The sequence below is a fragment of the Empidonax traillii genome, unplaced genomic scaffold, assembly GCF_003031625.1.
Source record: "Empidonax traillii isolate 1590-97213 ecotype Southwest subspecies unplaced genomic scaffold, ASM303162v1 scaffold20:size5563877, whole genome shotgun sequence".
NCBI lineage: Eukaryota > Metazoa > Chordata > Aves > Passeriformes > Tyrannidae > Empidonax > Empidonax traillii.
The window spans coordinates 899791-924787 of record NW_020955213.1 but is presented as its reverse complement, the minus strand read 5'-3'; positions in this window follow the sequence as shown (position 1 = coordinate 924787).

The following is a 24997-nucleotide window of genomic DNA, read 5'->3' as shown; positions in this document are numbered from 1 at the left end:
TGTAATATTCTAGTACCTATCTTCTATCCACTGGTCCAAAGAGACTTTATATATCATAAAGTTGAGAAAACAACCTTTTGTTGTGAAAGCATTGACCAAATCAGCAAAACAAAAGTCTCGTGTTTTCAGACATACCAGTTTGGTTCTAGTTGCACTGTATGAACACATACATTAGGATACATCTTTTCATATATTCAGAAAATAACTAACTAGGCATTTGACACAATCTGTACCAATAAGATCAATATTTTAGCTATTTTTAAGGATACTTCCTAGAGAAAAAAGTGAAGTACTGAGCAGCAGCAAATGACCTTTGCTAGGCTCGTGTATGCATTTGTGCACTCACTGCTAGTTGTCAAGCCAAGAAAGCTGATCTCACATCAAAAGCATTCCCACTCAGTTCTGAGGGGGGTCAAAAAAGGCCCACAAACAAACTTTGTACTCCTTCACTGCAACCTTTCTTCATTTACAAATAAATAAAATAAAACACAGCAGTGAGCGAGTTAATGGCCATTTATCTGAAAAAAGGAATAAGAAAAAAAAATTTTTTTTTTAATTTTTCCCTTCATCTTTATGATTCCCATTCTTGGCTTTGGAAGCTTGGCTCTGCTTCTGATGACAAACAATGCAGCTGTAAATAGCAGTCCTTGTTATCAGGACAGGTCCATATCAACTCTATTTAATAAAGCAAGAGTTGTAGTTCCTTTCTGTCTCTCTGATTTGTACATTCCTTCCTCCTCAGAGAGCTCTTATGTGTAATGCTTTCTTTACCTGGAATCACTCCAGAACAGTCACCTGCCATTTGTTCAGTGTCTGGTTTTGAGCTGCCCCAAGGTGGTGAGGTGGTAGGACTAAGAAGTACCACCAAGCTCCAATAACTCCACTAATTAATTAGGGACTTTGGGGCACAGAAGGGATGCTTTACTTTTAACATTTTTATTGAAACATCTGCCCTCTCAGATAGTTGTCTTAGAGGAAATCCTGGACTAACTGTACCCTTTTAGCTGCCAGAAATGACATTTCAGCTTCTCTTCCACTCCATGAAGTGAATATCTCATTAGGGACTGCTAAGGGTCTGTTCATGTACCAGGGCTTTGAAGAAATTTTTACTGCACATTCTGCGATAAAGCACTTAACAGTGCTAAGGCAGACTGAAGTTATAATTCAAATAAGGATGTCCACTGAAACTCCCAGAATCTTTAAAAAGTAGCTTGTGAGTTGCTGTGAATATGGTGAAAAACTGAGAAATATGAAAAAAAAAAAGAAAAGAAAAAAAGGGCAAAAATGAATGAATCATAGATGATTAAAGCTCAGAGCAATGCAACTCCCCAGGTCATGGTAGCCTATGCTCTGCAGCTCTTTACTTCAGGTAAATAACTATGGCCTCATTGATTTACTGTCATGAAGGCATTATGTTTGACCACATGATAAAATACGGAGGAGAAAAATCTACTTTTTCCAGAAAGAAAAAGAAAACCTAATCCTAAGTTTCTGAAACAGGCAAAGACTTAAAGTCCTCTGGAAACCCTTAAGTGCTGTTCTTATGCCCTTAACTATCTCATACACAGTAAAGAAAGAGAAGTATATTGCACTAAAGTTAGCTGGTTATGTGTTTTAAATCCTCAGTGCAGACTAAAATGAGAAACAGAAGTGAAACCTGCACAGTTGTTGCTGCCTTGGTAGTGGAAACACAACCACAAAAAGTTCTCTCCAACCCCTCATTTGTACCCCAAAGCCTGATGAGACACAGTCTTTGCTGCCATTGCTACAGCCCCCTCTCAGCCACTTGTTTCACCCTCTTGTCAAGAACTTTCTACTCAAAGACTCTTTTTTATAAAAAGAACTCTGCTGGTCTGAACAAAGGTCTCTTTCAGTCTCTGGTAAGATGCACTTCAGATGCCAACAGGTTTTTCCTGCACCTGGAAGATTTTATCCCTGGTGACTCCTTTGCTTTCATCTCTTTCATGACAGCAGCTTCCCAAACCACAAGTAACAGGGCACTGATGATTTTGCTCTCTTCTCAATATTCATATTATGATGACAATACTTGGGTACAGATAACTAGGTCTAAATGTCTCTGCTCAACAAAACTCTGCTCCTGTTCCCACAAGGAACAGACTTGCCATGGCTACAAGTCCATAAAACCCTTAAAGGTTCTCACTCCCTGTCTAGAGGAGAATGCTCATTCTCTAAGGACTAAATTTCCAGAAGTATTGTTGCTTCTTAATCAACAAACACCCATGTAATCTGTCTTTAAGTGATGATGATAAAAGAGTTTGGGCTCTACTGCGGATGTTAGTGCAATTTTTTATCTTTGGAAGGAACTGGTAACTTGCAATAGATCCACTCCCATATGACAAACTTCCCTGGTCCAAAGGTATGTCCCACTATTCACCTTAATGTTGCAAATTTCTGATGTGGAAATTTTCTTACAAAACTTCCAAAACAAAAATGCTACTCTTTTACAAAGGCACTCGCCTAACAAGTAATGAAAGACAAATAGCATTAATAACTTGGTCCCTGTTTTGTCACTGTTCTTTTCTCACCGTAATTCAATCCAGCAAATGAAAATCTGGTGGAATAAACAAAGTATCCTGCCTTAGAGACACTCATTCTTACAAACATAGTTCAGAAATGACAGCATTCTTATTAACAACTTGCCTGTTTAGTCCTGTGACGACTTCTTGCTCACCATTTGATAAAGTCTGACAATGTACAATTCAGATGCAAAAGTTCATACAAGGAGTGTAGGCTGAAACATTGCACTGTCTTCCTCGGGGCTAATCATTTTATAATGAGTTTAGTGAAAAGCACCTATGCAATAAGTTGTAGCTGACAGCAGCCCAAGGGAACCTCTAAGTGCTAAAAATTAGCTGCTGAGGGATGTTGAATCTCATCTTTTTGAGGGTAGAAAACGGGTTTCTTTCTAAAATACACACAGTTTCAAATAGACATAAATCAAACAGACGGTAAAAAATTTGTATTGCTATGGGCTTTATCCTGTTTTTATTCTTACACTCTTGTGAAGTAATGGATACTTAAAAAAAGAGTGAGATTAGTCATCCTGCTAGAGACCCAATTATACTAATTTGTGATACGTTATTACTCGGTGTTCAAAAAAGACAGTTTTGAGTAAACTTGCCTTTGTGAGCTACACAGCTGAAGTGAAGACTCTACTCTGTTCTTTGAGGGCAGAACCTCAGAGCATGCAATTCCTCCCAACCAGATCCAAAGAGTGGAATAACACTTTTTTTTTCTTACCCCTCCCCCCAGCAGTAAAAGCTGTGTGTGTTGCTCTGTACTGCCAATACATTGGTTTGTTAACCAGAGCAATTAGTTGCTATCGTTATACAGCATGTTACACAAATTGGGGTATCTCAGAAATCTGTGGTGTAAAATTACAGAGCAAAAAGCTAGGGAGAAGTTCAGCCCTTTCAGAATTCAGGAAGGCTATAAACCATCAGGAAAAATAATTCTGAAACAGTGAACTGGTAATGCATGCATATTTAGAATCTCTGAGTTTCTACTCCCCTAATTTTTACATGAAAATATGGCTTTTGCCACTGCAATCACTACAACGATGGACACTGTGTCTGCAACACCTGAAATTTTACCAAAATATTTTCAGGATCCTAAGTAAATCACTTTACAGACTAACACAACATTCTTAATGGGAGAAGCCACAAAGTTTATGAATTGCCTATTAGAACATTCAGGTGAAATACTGTATATTGTTCCATCCTAAATACACCTGTTAATTGTGTCTCCTTATGAAATAAAAGAGTTACATTTCAATTTCCCAAAACTCAAAAATACATACAAATTCAACAGCTTCTTGGATACTGAAAGATATGGACAATATAACACGAACCTAGAAAACTGTAACTGCATCTAAAATAATCATTCCTAGCTCTCTACAGACTGGTTATGTTTTGACATACTGTAATTATACGTGACACAACTATAGTTAGCTGTGATCCTAATTTGCATATCTACCTATATATTCATAAAATATGTACCTGCTTGTTAGATTTTACTCCAGGTTGCCCTTTTATCTAAACATTTATGAAATATAAACTCACAATTATTAGAACAATTTCTTCTTCTATAGTCTAGTAGAAAGCTCAATTTGCATGGAAAAATGATTCCATTTTTCACAGAGAAAATAGTCTTCTAAAATTTTGAGAACACAACAAATAAACTGAATTTTAACACTTATGAGTGAATGACTTGGAATTAATTTGTGCCAAGTTTCGTGTCATCAAGCCCCACTGGGATGTAAAAAAAAATGATTTAAAAGTTTACTCCATTAATTTTCCTCTTTATTTATGGTTTTCAATGAGATCTGAAGATGTGTCTTCAGAGGAACAGGAAATCTTTAAAGAATTCTGACAACAGCTTAGTTTTCCAGACCCAGAGTGTTCAAGATAAGCTCCAAATATGAAATACTGGCTGCTTATCTGAATTGGAATCCACATCCAAACCATTTCAAGTGAGTCATTATACCTAGCAGCCCTTAGGTTGCTGTGGCAATCAGCAACACAGACTTCATTCGGAGATGGGATTAAGTTCATAATTCAATTACAAGGATGACTGCCTAATCCACTGCATAAAATGGACATAAAAGTTAAAATAAACAAAATTCCCACCTTAGTTTAATGAGATTCTTTGACACCAAAAGAAGTAAATTTAGTCAGTTCTCCCACAAATAGCTGCTGAAAATGTAGATATTTATCACTTAAGTCCAAATTTAATTGTAGCATAAATCTAATTTAAACAGAGTGCACTGAGTTACAAATATATTGTATTAAATGAAAACATGATTCATCCATGCTTAGTAGTTAACAATAGCATGGAAGGAAGAATCATATTTGAATAATGACCCTATTTGAACTCCCAAGCATGTTAGGTGGAATTCTGCCATCAAATAGAGCAATATAAAAATTGCAAAAAGACTTGCCACATTGTTACAAATTAAGGCAATAATTGTAGGTTTATTTTCCAGGAACTATTGATTGCTAGAATTGATGTTGCAATTAATATCTACCTAGATGCACCAAAGTTAATTAAATTAGTGTAAATTAAATCTCAGAAAGATAATAGCAATTAATTTAACATTAGAACATCAAAGTGTAAAAAGTAGGAAATAAAGAACAGTGAAACAAGTTTAATTTAGTAATGTAGGAAAAATTCTAATGACTACATGAAAACTGCTGAGATCTCATGGTAGATACAACAAACAGTTTAATTTCCATTAGACATTTTTTAGACTCAATTCAATTTGCTTTGTAATTGTTTTATGAGATCACCACATTTCAATCTGAACAAGATAGGTAAACATACTTCTTTGAGATTCTGCCCGTTGCTGAATTCTAATAACACATTATAGGTCATGGTTTATGCCCCTATATTAAAGAAAATATTTGTGTGAGATCTACTGAAATAGGACACACTTTGCAATCTACATCCCACTTCAAATCTGTCCCACAAACATGGAGAATATCAAATAGTGTGCTGTTCCTGATATTATTCTGATTAAACATGTGGTCCTTGACCTGGGAGGTATAAATCTCTCTGGCAAAGGGAAAAAACAATCCCTACCTTACTGCTTTGGAGGAAAATTTTTTCTCCTCAGGTATTATTGCTCAGTCTGAACTACATCATTAAATGAGGTGAGAGAAGGTACCAGTTAGAAAAAATTACTTTTGTTTATTAAAAGCATTATCATAAGCCTGTATTATTTACACTCAGACAAAGACAACCAAATAGCTACATCGTAGCCTATATTTCAGTGTCTTACACAGCCACCAATACCAGCACTTATTTTACCCTCTGTTTACACTTAAACTGAAATGGGTCTTTAAAAGCAATTGCTTTTTTTGCAGTCTTAGAAGTAAACCAAATACCTGAACACTCAAAAATCAGAATTCTGGAATCATCTAGGTTGGAAAAGACCTCTAAGAGAAGTCCAACCGTTACCCCCTGTAGTGCCAAGGGCCAAGAATTCCTGAAATCATGACTTCCTTTGTCATGAGCAGGGAGCATATTTGGGTTTTTGCTCCACAGGGATGCAAAATATCCTTTCAACTTGTTGCAAAAACATTACATAATCCTGTTTATACTATCACTTTAGTATAAATGAAGATTTTCTTTTCTACAGTTGTTTCTACTTTATTGTTATATGAACATAGGCTCTTCAATAAATGTTCACTTTCCTCAAATCAAAAAAATGTCCTTTGAGGATAGCAGATATAACAAAGTTGCCAAACAAAAACCTAAAAAGACAAATGTTAGTACAAAACAAAAATGAGTTCCCTCCATTGCTGTTTGTAACTGAAAAAGGCTTTTTGAACATACAAGACTTCTTTCTGTAACACAAAATAGGTAGATGTATTAACTAGTAAGCACAAAGCCTCATAAAAGGCTAAATCTTCAAAGAACATTTTCCTGGTGTCTGATGCTAAGTAAATATAATCTATAAATCCCTCCAAGCTTAAATGCCAGGGACAAAACCCACTGTTACGATTATAAACCAAAGATATTAAAATACACTATCCACTTCATAAATAAATACATAAGGAAAACCTCACACTTGTAGTTGGTAGTGGTATAGCTGTTCCCAGGGGTGACATAAAAACTAGGAAGAAACAAAGACTTGCACTCTCAGCAAAAAAATGGAAAAGTTTATGTACCAAAAACCAGCTACATAGTCACATATCTTTTTACTGGCAAACAATGAACAAACAAGTCAACATGTTTTGGCTTCTAACCACGTCCCTCAGGACCCAATGGCAAGGCATCAGTGGCAACACAACTTCTTTTTTTGCAATGAGGCACTAACTTTGGCATACAGCTAAAATACTGCAAGCATTCGTATGTTAAAAGGTCAAGAGAAGATCTACTTTTTATATGAGGCCATTTCTGCTTTGCACCAAGTTCCCTTTAAAAGGGAGATAAAGACAGTGATTTCCTAATTTGAGAACACTCCTGGAGTGCAGGGTCTTCGAAAGATAAAGTGCCAATGTGCCAGAACTCTCTACAGCAATTCTTGAAAAGTCTGTAAGATAAAAGTGTACTCAAGTAGATATTGGCGTGACACAGGTTACTGGGGACTCTATTTGCAGTAAATGGTCAGGTGTTATTAGTCCACTTAGATTTTTGCGAGGTTGGTTTATCAGATATCTACATACAAATTTCTGATTACATTTTGACTTCCAAGTATCAGAATGCCCTCTGTGTGTGTGTGCATGAGAGGTAGCCTGTAAATCTTTTCACCTATTATTTATAGGCAACAGGGACATTTAGTATACAAAATTTCCACCTTTAAAGCAGTGTAGTTCACAGTCCCTACTGGACAGGCAAGTTATGATGTGTCCACCTCAAGTAAGTCCAAAACCCTGACAGTGTGAATTCTGTGTTATACACGATTTCTCAGAGTACAGACAAATCAACTGGAATTTGCAATCATAGCAGAACTAAAGGAAGAAAATTACAGGAGCACAAGTCCTGATATTTTACCATTGAAACGGAAATTTAACTCCTATAACTTGTTAAAAGAGACTTCATTATCATGATATAAAATCCTTATGAGATTATGTTCCTAATGTCTGATCTGACATGATTTTCCCAAGTTAACCTCCCTGCAGTGCTAAAAAGCTGTTCTATTATGAAAACACTTGCTTTAATCCAAGAAAGGACACACTTTGTTACTCAGTAATGACTATTCTTATTATTTAAAATGCTTGCATCATACCACTTTGTTGATTTAAAAAAATCCTCTTCTCCATCCTCTTTCTTAATGCTTATTTATCCAACACTAAACATACTCATTTGTTCATCACATTCAAAAAATAGTGTTAGCTTCTGCACCTTTTTATTATTGCTCTAAGCTCTGTGCTAAAAACCAGGTGCTCAAAACAAAACAATTTCCCTTTTCTGTCTCAGTTTTCAGCGACAAAACCCACCCAATCATTAAAAAACTGAAACGTTTAAACATATTAAAAAAATGTAGTCTTCCTTGCCCTCCAACTCCAATAGATGTAGAGGTTTCACCTCATCTTCCTCAGTCACAAAAAACCACTTCTCTACAACAGGTTTACAGTCAACCTTTCTTTTCATGGAAAAATCATCACTTTTTCCATGAGTCCAGACTTCTCTAGACTTGGGAGTCAGTAGAAACTCTGTTTTATTTAATGTTACTGAACAAAGTGAGAATATGGGTTACATTTTGTTAGTGGGAAATTTAAATAATTATTTCAATAAATATTTAACCATGTTTAATGTTACTGTAGTCACTTCAGCTTACGCATTCAAACTCCTGTGAACCCCTTCTCACAGTCCCACACATAGATTATTTACTTGTTACCATCTATTCTATGTTCATTGCAAATGCAGAATCAAAACACAACAACATTCATTATTTCAATATAAATAACAAGACTGGTTTCATGCTGCTTCCAAAATAAACAAAGAATTGAACCTACTGAAAAACTGTTTGAGAGATGTTTGAAAACAGTATCAACACTTGACTTCTCTACTTCAAAGAATGTTAAAAAATCTCTAGTTTAAAGAATTTAATATAAGAAAAGATGTATTTGTTTAGCACTGTTTGAAACAGAAATGTTTACAGCTGAGATTTGAAAAATCAGAAGAAATAGGAATATCAACATGGAAATCATCAAAACCCACAAATCTACAAATATGTTTGTGCTAACTGATCTTTTACTTTCACGTGTCTTTACAAAAAGAGACTGAAAAGTAAATACATAAAACATGCTTATGTTTTACTAGACTTTCCAAACAATAAGGAAATTCCACTCAATAACTTAAGGCACCTTTAGTTTTATCATGAATCTGTTGAAAACAACATCCCCAGAACCATTAAATATGTTAAGGTGTTAGTAAATATATCTACTTTGAGTGATGACACACTTTACTTCCACCAGTCCAAAGGAGTTAGTAGCTCTAAGAAAGGTAACTAGAATCAGCTCTAAGTTAGAGTTGTAGTAACAATGAAAGGACAGTGCTGTTTTCACAAGCATGCAGTTTCTATTGACCTTAAACAGGGGTTTAGAAGACTATCCTTTCCCCCTCTAAATTGACTCACATTCATTAGTAAGATAAGTCGACATAATGTCCATCTTATGTTTCTAATGTAGTCCTTGCCTTTTAAAAAAGAATTGAGACTTTATTTTTATTCTCTTATATATTTGATTTATGAAATAGTGACCTCTGAAACAACACAGTAGATAATGCCTGCCTATTTATAGCAATGACAAGTAGAAATAAACTTCAAGGAATTTACTTAAATTCTAGATAGATACGGAGCATTTATTAACAACCATTTAATTGGAGCTCAAAGAACCGGCAGAAATTTACACAGATGATCTCAAATTTTTTAATTCATAGTAGTTAATGGGGGGTTGTGAAATTATACATCTTGTAGATAAATGCCTAATTAAACATCCTATGGATTGCTCAATTATTCCTGCAAAAAAGGATAAAGACCTGAGTACATTGCTATACAACTCTTTGAGTATTTTTCAGGGGGACACAAAACCTTGTAACAGATTGCTGAAGTAAATAAGATTTGCTCGATTATGTGTTTTGTAAAAACAGTATGTGGGTTAGTTAAGCTTTGCATCAGATTTTTGTCTCTCTTGCCTCAAATCAAAACTTTGATTTCATATAGCTCTGTGGAAGAAGGTAAATCAATTTTCAATTACATAGTCTAAAAAAAAAGAAAAAAAAATCACTTCTGTCCAGAGGAGCAGCTCAGGATCTTTCACATCCTTATTTTGCAAATGATACAATTCAGGTAGTATCTTCTACCCATATCCACTGTAATCCAAAATCAATTTCTCATGTACTGCATGTCCAGGACAACTGAAGAACCTGGTCACATAATCTGAAAATACAATTTGAGACACTTGAGTGTATTACTCATTTTGAGCCAGATTTCTGCACTAACTTTGATTTTCCCTGTTAGAAGGGACCTAATGCCAGGAATTAAAAAGCCAAATACAGAGTGAATGCACTGGAATTTCATCTCAAAAATCACTAATATTTTAGCACGTGATACCTTAATCCACGTTAAGTAAGACAGTACTTCTCTCTATTTATGCTCTTTCAAATATCACTCAAGAAAATATCACCCCATGTCATGCTGTTGCAACAAATCACTCCTACACTCTTAATAACAAAGCAGTTTTCAAACACAAGTGTCCATAAAGATTTTATCCAACAACACCATTCTTCTACTCCTTTTGTTCACCACTGTGAATAACAGACGTTGCAACATCACTGGAAATTAGGAGCACAATATTACTAAGCATACACTGTATATGTCTATTTGACTACATTGACCTGACTGAGGCAATACACTTATAAAACTGCTGTCAGAGTCTGTCTTTTATATTTATTTCAGTGAGATAAGACTCTAGAGATGTCATGTTTACTCCTGTCAGGCACACTTAAAATGAACACCTTATCTCAAAAGTTTTGCTTCTTTCTTGAGGATATTTTCCCTGATCCAGATAATAATAATAAAAAAAAAAGTGTGTAAGGATAGCATTGCATTAAAAAACCTTTTGCAGAAGTTAGAAAAGAAGGATCCTATTTCTGCCCCATTAGTGATGCCCACTTTAAAAACATACAGTGCAAACAAAACAACAGGGCAGAGGTTCATTTTACGATTAGGAGGATTCAAAATGCAATAAAATATTAACAGTGTTTTTGTTTTAAAAATTCAAAGGGACCAAATGGATGGATATCCTTTGGGCTGCGACAATGTCACAAGAGTTGAGAATCTGAGGAGAGGACTAGAATTTCCAGCATAACTTTGGGCTGCTTCCATGCCAGCACAGAACAATTACATAATAATATCTCTTTCTACTCTCTAAAAAGCAAGTGTTTTATTGTTCCTGAAATATGTTACTTTACTCTTAGGAAAACTGGCACAACAACAACGCAATCCCACAAGTACTTTAAAAAAAAATATATTATTTAGGTCAAAAATTCTTGATTGAATCCAAATCATAATATTTGTCTCCTAAGAAATTCAGTGAAAAGAACTTGTTTTTCCATGAAGACGTTCCACCACCTCAAAATATTGTCTTGTTGAAAATATTAAGACGAAGGTAAATATTAAGATGAAGATCCTACGGCTAAATACCTGAGGCTTTGCAACAATCATTGCTGTTAACGAACATAACAAAATGTGGGAGAAAATAAAGTATTGAAGGATGCACTTTCTGCAGCTCTGACCTTCACCACAGAGCTGAGCTGTCTGACACGTCCTTGTTTCCCAGAAACCATCACAGGCACTGCCTTTGCTCTGAGCTTTTCAACCTGACTGCATCTCTGTGAAGGGCAGCATTTATGAGGAAACTCCAATCTCCTCCCTCCATCAGCCCCTTCTGCTGGTCACTGAGCCCACAGAGGTGAGTTTCCTCCCCAAAGCAGGTGAGCACAGGATATGCTACAAGCTTTATGCGTTCTACAAACAAATCACGGTACTGCCACCACAGTCCTCATTCTGTCAGTTTTGCCTCTAAGGTCCCGTCTCTTAAAAGAAAAATTTTTGAAGAGATGTTCATTGGGCTCTCCAAATTTTTGAGATTAGGTTTTCAGTAAAAATGGCCTTAAAATCAGTTCAAAACATGGCTTGTGTCTACACCACCCCCCCCCAGACACACACATCAACTATTACTAATTACATGCTTTCTTCCTCTATAGCTTTTTCTTGTTCACCACAAAGTGTGATGGTGCCTGAGAGGCCTTTCACTACCTCAGATAAGCTTCTGATTCAGTGTAGACAGAAAAAGCAAAATATTCATGAAATTTTTCTTTTGTTTTATGTACATATCAAACAGCTGCAGAGCAAACAGTTTGGCCAAAAAAAAAAAAAAAAAAAAAAAAAAAAAAAAAAAAAGGCCTACAGGCCCCTTTGCTTTCTGAAGAGCTTTCTTCCATGTTTATTTTCAACTGACACTGGAAATTTCACAAGGTCTTTCTAGAGCTTTGCTACATTATGATTTCTTTTAATGCAGTAAAAGAAAACTGCTGAAAACTCTTCCTTTCTCAAGATAATTTCCTTTAGAAATAAAGAATCATACATGAGAGACAAAAATAAAGCACACTTGATCCAGATAAAAAATGTCATGGCCAGGAAAATGGACACTTATAAACTCATGGGGACAGGAGCCCACCACTTACTGTCCTCACCTACCACTATTCCTTTATGCAACCAATCAAACCCACATCCAGGACCCCTCACTAGATGGAAGCACGATCATAATATTCTGGTAAACATGCATCTGATGAGTAGAATCCCTCTGGTTTCAGAGTTACGTTAAATGGATTTTGAGCATCACCATACTTCCCTCTTGAGATAAAGACTAGAAGAGAACAGTATAGCCAGTGTATTGTATGCCTTCTTGCTCTTAAAAATATCCTTTTTATACAATATTTAGGTGCCAGGGAACATGCCTAATTAGAGCTAATACTTTCTGGGAAAAAGCCACGTTTTAGATCTCTCAAAACCACCTCAGGAGCTCCTTGCAGGGACTTGCATAACAGCAGCTCTAATATAAAAATTTCTAAAGCACTTTGAAATAAAGTTTTATTAAGACTAAATACATTCAGATATAATTGAAAACTGTAATTGTGTTTCTTGGTACTCCAGTTAAAAACTGTATATTCTGGAATTGGAGTTTATGAGGCAAACATTAATATGTTAAAAATAGCAAATTGAGTCTAAAGATTTGTCTGAAAAAGAATTCTCTTTGCAGTTTCCTGCAAAGATGAAACACACTATATGCAAAAGCAGTTTCTCTGGATTCTGGGAGATTATTGATGCCAATACAAACAATTTAGACATTAAGTATTATAGAAAATGAGCTTTTAACTGCAATTAATTTTTTTTTTTTTTTTTTACATAAGCAATCTTTCTCCACAAGCCAGTATGGGTACCTGAGACATGTTTTCTGAAATTAAAGGGAAGAAATGGTGTTTAATGGTGTCCAAATACAGTAAAACTAGTTCCTCATGAAGTGAAAGCTTAATGAAGATCTAGACTTCAGGTAGGTGCCTGAAAGGATGCTGCAGTCAGTAGCTGAAATCTCCTGGGGGTTTTCCATGTGCATAAATGGGTCACATAATCATTCTGATGTTAGAATAGTTCCCCCTTAAAAGAAAAAAACTCCTCACACTGCTCATCTGTTTACTGTGATCACAAAGTACAGAAGAAAATGTGATAATAAGTTGAGACTATTATTACTTATCTATTGTAATTCACAAAACAAGGAATTAGGTAATTATGCTAATGAGGTAATATTCACAGCCCAGAATTTAAAGAATTATTATGCAAATCACATCATGAATAGGGAAAGGAAGCAAAAGAAAACTTTTCACACCACAGTCAAACAATTATCCCAGAATTCACACACCCTACTGAACTTTAATTGGAATGAATGACGTTAAATAAAGTATTTTCATACTTTTCCAAGCATCAAATACAGCATTGCTCCCAGTCTGGGTAAGTCACCGTGTAAGCCTGCATGCACAGAGAACACACAGGCTACAAGGAAATTTACTTCAAGTTAAAAAAAGGCTGGCGTGGCTAAACTCTATGTAAAATGTACCTAAAGTCTCCATTTTCTTCCATTAAATTTTACACAATAGTATTGATGCTTCATCAAATGTTCCCTTCTAGTACCACAGTGTTCCTTCCCACCCTCCAAATTCTGCAACTCAAAATAAAGTAGAAAGGCTCCCAGGAAATGAACATGAGTAGTATCATCCAACTAATAAAAGGTCAGAAAGAGGAATAGGGGCAGGTAAGTTTAATGATCCTGTGATAGGGGGGAGTTGTTAACCCCACTGAGAGAGAAGATTGGATGCCAATAGCTGAGCCCAGGGCTGAGACATAAGAATGTCAGGTTTTGTTGAAGTTACTCTCCTGTTTCTCTTTTGGTAAGGTGGGGATTATTTGGACTCCTTTTTTTTTTTTTTTTTTTTTTTTTTTTTTTTTTTTTTTCCCATCCTTACCTCACCATCTTCCTCACCATCTTTCTCACCACAGGCCAGGAAACTCCTTGTATATTAACGTTCTTCTCAGGAAATGACAGATGAATATGAATGTAGGTAATACTCAAATAAAAATATTTAAATAATCTAAATCTGTGGGATTGTAACACATTGACTTTTACACAGCTTAACAGTTGAAAGATCTGATAAAAAGTCTCCATACATGACACCACTCAGCTAACCTACTCCAACATATCTGAGCTCTAAAAAAGGAGAATACTTCAGCTAACTGAGAGATATCCTTTAACTTTGGGAGGGTAGCTGTGGAAAAATACATTTTCTTGAAGGGGTTATTCCACAGTGAGACCAGTGAGGCCATGAGCAAAACCATCCTGTGATCCCCTTTAAAAAGGTAAGGTCAACACATTCATTTCTCAGTTCGTTAAATCACGATCTCAGTAGCATTTTTTAAAAGCTATGTTGATGAGCTAAGGCTAATTCAAATGACAGTGGGAGAAGAGCCAAAGAAAAGTTTGAAACCAGGGAACTGCCTGACCTTGAATAACTGCTTGGCTCTGTCAGTAGTGGGCTGGACTAGCAAAGGAGCAAAAACCAAGGAAAACACATAATGTCCCCAGTTGTATGCAAGATGAACAACACAAAAACAACTCTTATTGATTATCTCATTACTTTAGCACTTGTTCTCCTCATCCAGAACAAAGAAAGGTTACACCTGGGACAGCTCAGTCTTTCATGAAAGGGAAATCATATAGGATTTACCATTTCTTTAATGTAAGACTGACTCTCGTAATGAGGAGGAGGGGACTGTGATCCTGGGAAAGCTTTCCTCATTAAACTGTCGATTGTGTGTTTCTAAAAAATTGATTAATCGAGGTACATGTTGATGAACCTGTGAATTTTAACAACTTTAAGTCAATTACACCAGCATCCAGGCCCAGAGTTTCAATATCGATGCTGGGATGCTATCTTTTTACATCTGAATGAAATAAAGTCTGGAAAGCCAGAGACAGAAGGAATAGATTAAAATGTGAGGATGCAAAGGGCAGCGCTCTCCTTGCAGCTGCCCTAAACCACACCACTGCTTAAAGCATTTTGTGATCAAATGCAAGAAGTTCACTTAGAGACCATGACAAAACATCACTTCTCAAAGCCTAAAATTATCGTGGTAGAGGCAACATTTCCTCCTGCTTTACCTGTGAATGAGGGTACATTACAGGAAGATAAAATGGAAGCCAGCAGCAGAGAAACTCTAGAGCTCTTTTTATCTTTTTAAACAGGAAATTATGCAGACTATTACTAGGATAAAGAGTCACACATGTCCCCTTAAATCCCTGCTGGGGAGGAGGACAGTCTTCATATGCCCTAGCAAAACCTGAGGGATATAGGGAAACAAAAGTAACAAATCAAGAATCAAACAAACAAAAACCCATCAAAAAACCACGACAAAACAACCAAACAAAAGACAAACACCCTCAAACCAGTTTAAAATGTCAGAAACAGGTCTTAAATTTAGATTGAAATGTTTGTTTGGTGAGCCCTTGACTTGTAGTCAGGCATTGTTATATTCTGCAAAAAACCTGAATATATTGTGTTTCTTTTCTCCTATTTGCAGCTTCTACCGTTTGAATTTGGAAAGCTGCAATAACAAAAAAACAGTGCTCTGTTTGTGCTTATGGTGTTTCCAGGACTGTAGGTAGAGTAAGAACTGCTTTATTCTTCATTAGTTTGGGAACTATACTGCAGTTACAATGACTGAGAAAGACATTTATTTTAATGGAGCATAGCCTTTTATGCAACAATTGTACCAAATCATAATGTCAGAAAAGTTTTTGTTGGTTGAGTTTAGTCATTTCTGGCCAGATTAATGCTTAGGAAATAATTCTTAGGGAGTGAGCATATAAATTTCCATCTCATTTCAATACTTTACAAAAACATGAGAGGGTAATGCTGTGCCCAGCTATTTAGAGGAGAAGAGCAATATGCTGGATAACACACAGTTTTCAAATAGAGACTGGAAGTTCTCTGCATTCATTCACAAAGTTTTAATAAGCATTATCCGTGAAAGCACATTTCTAAATCTGATAAGTGCAGACTGTACTGATTTATGTTCTAGACTGGTTACTGCCCCAACATTATTTCTTAGTTTAGACATCCATACAACTGATATTTCACAGAGAGAAAAATATACTTTATGTCAGAGACAAGCCAAAATTTTCTTGCTCTATATGATTTTGCTACATTTTTGAATAATGGCTATATTGTACTTTTATAACAAAGGCATTCCATACTTTCAACCTATAAGTAATAGACTAAAAACAAAAGAGGACCAATGCTTTATTCTGTATTCCTTACAGAAATATTACGTCTGTGCAAGAATTTTGTGAGGATTGAAAAAAATGCCATCTGTGAGTGTGATATGAATGAAATTACTGTATCATCCTCAGATTTACAAGCCCTAGTTTTGGAGAAAAGTAAGAGATTTTTTTTTTTTCCTTAACATTGAGGGGTTTGATTCAAAAACAAATTTACTTTTTGCTTCACTTATATTTAAGATACATTTCAATATTACTCTGGTTCAACTGCAACCATCAGTCCAGGACCTGATTCCTATCCATTAACTCGTTCATATGTCCCCCCAAAACCAACCTGATGAGGTCAAAAGAGACATTAACAACAACAGAAATTATACAGAGGAGCACTCACAGTTAGTTCTGTGCAGGCTCTTCCTCCCTGCTATAACTAAGCCAAGGAAAAACTGACATTTGTTTTGAGAAGTTTTTTTTAAGAATGTGTTTAATCTTAAGTGATGAAATCCTCTAAAGAATCACTGTTCATCCAGTGACACAGCACCAGTTTCCAAATGCTTACTCGGTTAAGACCTAAGTATTATTTGCATCTATTCTCAAAACTGCAGGAATTCTGTATTACTATTAGTGCTTCTTAAACAAGCAGCTTTTCTGAGAGGAACTGTAATGGAAGAAAAAAGTATTAGTTTAAAGTATTAATTGCATTACACTATATATTTAAAAGTATTATTTAAAAAACATGCTTCTTATTATCCTTTAAAGACCAACAATTGATCTATCATATGAACAGATGTCAAACTCAGCAGCCTTGAAAGTGTTTTTGACTATTTTGAAGAAGTTTATGAACTTAAAATAATTTGTGAATAAGTGTACTGCCTCAATTTAGGAATGCATAGATATAAACTGAATGAATCAAACAGCAGCAACATAAGACAGTATAAATACTGATTTCCAAAGGAAAAAAGGTTGTCTATGTATGTCAGAACTCAGATATTTTCATGAATGTATGACATCATACTAAAAAAATCTTAAGTATTTAACACTAAAGCCCTTTTGTGAGTGGTTACTGTGCTGTGTCATCATCCACCACCTCTCATGTCTCAGTGGGACGGATGTTTTTAATCTGCTATAACACAAAAGATAAACTATAAAATACTGTATATTAATCATGGCTAACCCTAAGTCAACCTTATGACAGGTAAACTTACATTAAATTATTGCTTATTAAGCTCACATTTCTTCCTTTTCCCCTAGTGAAGTACTAAGTTTTCATTATTTTCTTTTAGATTTACAATCACAAAATCATTTAGGTTATAAAAGACCTTTGAGATCTTGGAGCCCCATCATTGACCCAACACTGCCAAGTCCACCACTGAACCCCTGGAGGCACACGTCCCCAAGTGCCACATCTACACACCTCCAGAGATGGTGACTCCACCACTGCCCTGGGCAGCCTGTGCCAGGAGTTGATAATCCTTTGGTTGAAACATTTTCCCTAATATCCCATCCAAATGTCCCCCGGTACAACTTGAGGTCATTTCCTCTTGTCCTGTCCCTTGTTATTTGGAAGAACTCGCCCCCCACCCGGCTACAGCCTCCTGTCAGGGAGTTATAGAGAATAAGGTCACCCCTGAGCCTCCTTTTCTCCAGGCTAAACACCTCCAGCTCCCTCAGCTGCTCATCTGACATGTGCTCCAGACCTTTCCCCAGCTTTGTTGCCCTTCTCTGCACCTGCTCCAGCCCCTCAATGTCTTTCTTGTTGCGAGGGACCCAAAACTGGACACAGGATTTGAGGTGTGGCTTCACCAGTGCCCACTATGGGGGAACAGTCACTGCCCTGGTCCTGCTGCTGCACTATTGCCAGTACAGGCCAGGATGTCATTGGCCTTCCTGGGCACACACTAGCTTGTGGTCAACTGCTGTCAACCAGCACACCCATGTCCCCTCGCTCCAGGCAGCTTTTCAGACACTCATCCCCAAGCCTGGAGTGCTGCAGGGCACTGTTGTGACCCCAGCAGAGGAACCCAGCACTTCCCCAGGGGGAAGTTGGTCTCAGCCCATCGATCCAGCCTGTCCAGATCCCTCTGCAGAGCGTTCCTGCCCTCCAGCAGATCAACACTGCTGCTCAACTTTGTGTCAGCTGCTATTAGTTTTTACTATTGCTATTTATTAGTCCAGATAAGTTTAAATCTTTCACAATCAAACTGTACAAAACCCCACTCACCAAATCAATTAACTCATTCAATTTTTAATAGGTTGGGCCAGTGAGGCAAATTCTGTAAAGATCTACATTTTTAAGTCCCTTTTATTGGATTGTTTCACTGTTGACCTCAGGGACCTTAAAACATCAGATTAGAGCTTGTGAATTCCAGACTTCTCTTGATAAAATTGGATTCCTCTAAGTTTGACCTGTGGCAATGGTTTTGTTTTGCTTTGTTTTCCTCCCCAGTGGCAGCTGTTTTCAGAACAAATGAAATACGCAACAGTCAGTGAATGACTGAATGCACCAAATATTGTCACAACACCACTCACATGGTAGAAAATGGGTAAAATGACAGTTAAAAGGGACAAAAAATGATTTAACGGTATTAATTTTCTCCTCCCTTGCTTAATGGATTGTCCATTGGTTCAACAGCTGATGTGAGGCACATTTTGCTGATAAATCACAGTGGCGTATATTAATCTTTAAAATGAGAGTTGTTCAAGCCTTTGTATACACAATAAGGGTGCTTTTTTCCTTCTACAGTGAAATCTTGGGGACATTTAAAATACATTTCTGAATGTAGGCTGCACAGCAGAGAGCCATTCAGCAAGGGTTAGATTTAGTTCAGCTGTGCAGCCTGGTAAATCTATCGGGGACATAAAACTTGGGCAACATGGCATCTGCATCCCCTCTCTGTTCAGCAAACATGGCTTCTTGCTGATGTGCTAAGGCTGCCCCTTTCTAATGATGGCACATTCATATCGTTTTTAAATCACTAACAAACCAACTCTGAAACATTCCAGCTGTTTGTTTCTTTTTCCAGGTGATGCTTGCCTGATAAACCAGAAAGTGATTAAGAGAGGAAAAAAGCTGAACTGCTGAGTGCAGTGCTCTGGAGCACTGTGATAAAAAAGTATTGCTACAACATGTCAGGATAAATACAACTCTGAAAAAAATAATGGACAAGCAGAAGACACAAGAAGAGCTTGAGTACATTACTTTGATCTCTACCCTTTCCTTTTAATAAACCCTTTTTACATAGCCACTAGGAGACACTGATTCTGCTACAGGAACATCAACAGCCAGACCTCTCAGCAGTGCCAGCAGGTTAAATCAATTACTGACTTCTCTAGAAACCCACAGATCCGTTTTCCTGTAGCTGAAAAGGAAACCAAATAAAATGAAACCCATGGCAGGGGCAAAACTTAAAATAGAAAATAAAACTTAAGTTCAGAACAGATGTCAGAGTTGTGAAGTTTTCAGGTTACAACCACCACACTGGTAATCCAGCCAAAGTGACAGGGCAGGGCAATATAGAGGAACACTTCCATTGTCTTTTGGAACGATGGGTACTACCACCTCTGAGGGGAACACAAGGTTATATCAGGTTGGATACCTCCAAATATGTCTTCACAATAGTCAAAGTAGAGGAAAAGCAATCAGAAGATTATTATATGCACGTGCTTATGCTTCAGCAGAAGGATGCAGGAGATACTTAAAAGTGAGTGTGTTTGGCCGTGTAGGCTCTTCAACATTTTACTTTCAATAAATCATGGCTAGCCCTGATAACACTGGGCACACACAGACTGCATTTAATGCCTAGTTGTGTCTGAGGTCATCCACCATTCTTAAAATTCTAACTTTGGAAGCCAGAGAAAGATACTTTAGGGATTTAAGTGATATCCCATACTTCAAAATTTCTCATGGTACTTGCATTAGAGGACAAGATTATTGCACAAGAGAGTGAGAAAGTTCTTTAACTATGATGAACTATGATGTGACACCCTGAAGCTCTCCTGTATCTTATATTTTATACAGAAAGCACTGAGTACATTGGTTTTATTAATTTTTAAAATATGTATTATAATCATTGCTTTCTGAAGACATTCTAATATTGAGAGCAGACAGTAAGATAGTGCCAGTTTGGCGGCCAACATCTGTTTATCAAAAGATGAGGGCACAATTCTAACTGAAGAAAAATGTCTATTGCAAGTGACTGCCAAGTTACAGAAACTTTTACCAGAACTATTTCTATTAGACCAGTCAATCCTTCTAAGCGATTCTTCTCCTGCAAGACCGTTCTATTTCCCTACCTGTCGCTGTTCCTTTCAGACAACAGAGAAAAAAAATATTATGTGTTACTAAGGGTAACTTTCACACTTCTGGAACACACAAGTTTGAAAAATAGACATGGAAATGACAATTCTTTTTGGCAGACCAGTTAGATGGCAAATAGAGGTTACTATCTGCTGAAACTAATGTATTTTTTTCCTGTATTGAAATAAAACAACCTTCATTTTCTATTTTTCAGAACTACTGTATTCTGCAAGTAGTGTTCAATCCTACAAATCACTTGAATATATGCTTACAGGTAAATTGGCTTCCACAGGGCTATATTTGAGATTAGACATGTACTTACTTTACTGAATACTGATATTGTCACTATATTACTTTGCTGGCCCATCTTCTGTACCTGTCAGGCATGTCATAATCACGGTTATACTTATTTGAACACATATTAGTAATGCAGCACTTGATACATAAAATATGCTCAATAAAGACAGTGTAATAAAATATCATGCCAGAACATTTGTTTTATGGGAAAAATTTCTGCAGACACACATATCAGGACCACAGCAACATCCAGTCCTTTATTTGTAAGAAATTGAGGGCATACGCTTATCCCAGGCTATAAAAAACCTCAAGTGGCTGAGGACACCTTGGTGTCAAGTTTCCTATGTAGAAAACTCCACACTCTAAAGTCTTCCAAGCAAAGCAATCTCTATTAATAGAGATGAAAAAAAAAAAAAAATTAGTGACTTGAAAACCCTAAAGAAATGTTTCAGATTTCTCATTGCTAACTCCAGAAATATATTTATTCCTCACAGTAGGGAGTAGACTGTCAATATTGCAAGACAAAGAGATCTTGGACCAGGTAGTCAGTACTGAATCTGATTGTTACATTAACAAAGCCAAAAGTGGTAAAACAGGGGTTAAAAAGGAAAGCAAACAAAAATGGATTATGTTGCACATAAAAGGTAGTTTCAACGGGAAAATAAAATATGAGGTATAATTTAATTGGAGTCACTAGACTATTCACCACATTATACCTAGTGTTCATACAATCACTCGTGCAATAGGTAAAATTCAATAAAAATGAATAAAGAGTCCCAACAAATTTTAATGCATGTATCTCTTTTACTATGAATCATACACAGAAGTTGCACAGGTCTCCAAAGCACCACATTTTCAATTACACCCATGCCAGATAAAGGAATGCATTAAACACAGGTTTGTTCACGTATTCATTTACAGTGCTCATTCATTATGAAAAAGGGCACAGCAATTGGATTATGAGCCAAATCCCATTCCATTCTGTTCTGCAGCAAAACCCCTCTTACTGGAACTGATTTTGTCTGTAGTGTTTAATTTGCAATAAAGTCAGAGACAAATTCAGGGGGAAGGGGTGTGTGCCTCAACTTGAGCCAGAGAACCTCCACATCATTATTAACAATCTCATACAAAAAGATGGTAATTCTTTCATTAATAAGATCAATACTTTAGAATAGGAAAAAATTAATCAAAGCACATATATAAGACATATATAAGCTAAAAATATCAGGACTAGATTTCTACCAGCATTCCTTCTGTTCAACCTCAGACAAGTCAGTTTTCCAGGACCTACAACTCCATATGACCGCAGGGACCTACATGGACGATCTACAATGCACAACCTACAATGGACAATAAACATTTGCTTGTTGGCACTGAGAAAAGAATAAATATGTGAATATATGCCTAAGTAATTTTCCCAAGACAGTTGGTTACAAGTTATACCTACCTCTAGCCATTGCATCGTGAACAAATTGAAGGTTACTGTAGAGTGTGGGGGGAAAAAAGGGCTTAATTTTACAATTGTCAGCCTGCACCTCCAATTCTGTATTATCAACAAAGGATAAATGCCAGTGACACAGGGCCTGACTACCGTGCAAATTATTTTTTATTGGTTTTATTTATAAGATTAAAACATTTCTTTTGAGACACTGCAGAGAAGGACTAGCAATACATGGTGCATGAATCATGCATTACTTTTAAAGGAACTATCCATGTGCCCCTACAGCATAATATTGTTAGAGAGATTTGTTTTAGAATTTAGTGCTGGAGTGGACAGAGGAAGACATTATTGGACAATATTGCCAGCAGATTACAAGTGTGAATTGTAAATTACATCAGCCCAATTACAAAGGAAAGCACTGGAAATATTCCATTACTGATGTGGCATGCACAAAATAAAGTGTTTTCTGGTACTATGAGAAATCATATTTTTGCAGCTTCTCTGCTGTGCACATCAGGGTTACATCTACTAGGGTCCTGTAGAAAATTCCTCATAATTATTTTTAGATGGAAATAATTTCTTACTCTATGTATGAAACAAAGATCCATTTTTACCTTCCAGTTTACATTATACAGATTCACACCCCCTGTTTCCCAAGCCACAGCATTTGTTGTAGTTCAAGGAGAAGTAAATCAAAGATAACATGAGGCTTCTGACTCAGGAATTGTTGTTTTTCAGCAAAGACTAACCTCATCTGCATGAATTAATGTACTAATGAGGTAAACAGCACTGAGACAGACCGAAAAAAAAATGAAGTGGGATGATTTTATAATACCATCTACATGCACTGTAGAGTAAATCAAAGGATCTCATGTATTAATATTTCATTGATTGTTACTTATAAATAGTAAAGGAAACCAGCAAATTCAGTGGACAGAGTGGGTGCAATAAAGCAAACTACATAAACTACATACTGCCTTAGCAAAAAAATGAGCAAAAATGAATCTTTAAGTAGTAAAAGACCTACTTTAATAGAAGTCAGCTCTTTTTGAAGCTGAATAAAATGTCGAATGAACTAGTTGTGTGTCAGTGTTAACTAGATTAAAAAAAAAAGGGATAGATAAATGTTTACGAATAGTGGGCTGCATCAGCTGAGTCCCCTTCCAACAGCAGGACCCCTCTAACCCTCGCTGTCTAAACAGGTTACCTGGTACCTGAGAATGGCATCATGACCCTTGTGCCTAAGTGTAGCTTGACAAAAGTTTCAGAATAATTTTTAGCTCCTTTTTTTCCCTGAGATTATTTTACTATTATTTAATCAATTGCAAAACAATTAAAAATTCCTATACACAAAAACTTAACATGAAAGAATCATCAGGCTTATTTTCTAACCACTTTGCAGACAAGGCCCAATTCCACAGCCTTTGATTTTTCTGAAGCTGGTGACAAATCTTGATATGTCCAACCGTCCTTGAAGTTAGAGCGAGCCAAGCATCTAAGCAAGTGGCCTCGTTTTTCAAACCCTCAAATTGCCTTTTCACCTTTCAGAATCCCCCTGCTATTACCACAGAGCAGTTCCTGACAGACTCTTTACTGATGCACAGGAGGCAGCATTTTAGCAAACCTTTCATGTTCCATGTATGGCTATGTCAGAACTGCAGAGCCAGGAGAGAAAGAATATCTCGCAGCGGGAGAGGGGGTGGCATTTTGAACCACCACAAAGGAGTGCATCAAAGTCTGTCCTTTTCCTTGGCACCAAATTAATGCCATGGAAAGAAAAGGGGAAAAAAAAGAAGAGAGCCTGTTTCTGTGAGAGAATGAAGAACTAATGGAGGTCTATGGTAACAAATCACAATTTGGTTGCATGCAAACCTTCAGGGAGATACTGTTGATCATGGATTTAACAAGACGCTGCTGCAGAAACATTAATAAGGTATGGTGTGAGATTGCAAAGGTGTATGAATGCTGCCCTAATAAATCATTCACTAGTTTGCTGCACTGTGGATGTGCTGGAAAGAACCTCTGAGATACAGTGTCACCTTTCCATTGTTGCTGGAATGTCCATGCCCCTATCCCTCCCCCTCACCCCAGTCACAACTGAACATTACTTGCCAAAAACCAGTATGCCAGAACCCCAAATACCATCAAGCCTCCAGTGTCTCAGTATGTTCCCAAATGAGTTTTAATGATAACCCTGACCATCTCTGCCTGTTAAAAATGTAGTAAAGGTACTTAGTTAAGGACATGCTTCCTAACTAAAAAGTAAAATTTATGGAAATTTTTTACATATCATTAATTTTGAATTACTTTAAAATTCAGGAATAAAAACAACTGAAAAGGAAGATAACTCAGAATTTGAGATGGAAGTTGATTTTGTAGTCAGGTCCCCTTCTAAGCAATTTCCATGCCAAATCACATTTCTAAGCATCAGGGTTTTTTTGGACCATTTGTCTGAGACTGTTTTCTTCCTCAACCACTCCTACACTGTTGCCCTCTTACTCCCAGGTTTAAGTTTAATTGGCATGGTTTAATGCATTGGTCCTGCACTGAAATGGTACATGGTTTGTTTTCATAGTCCTTCTGACATACTGGAAGAACTGTCAC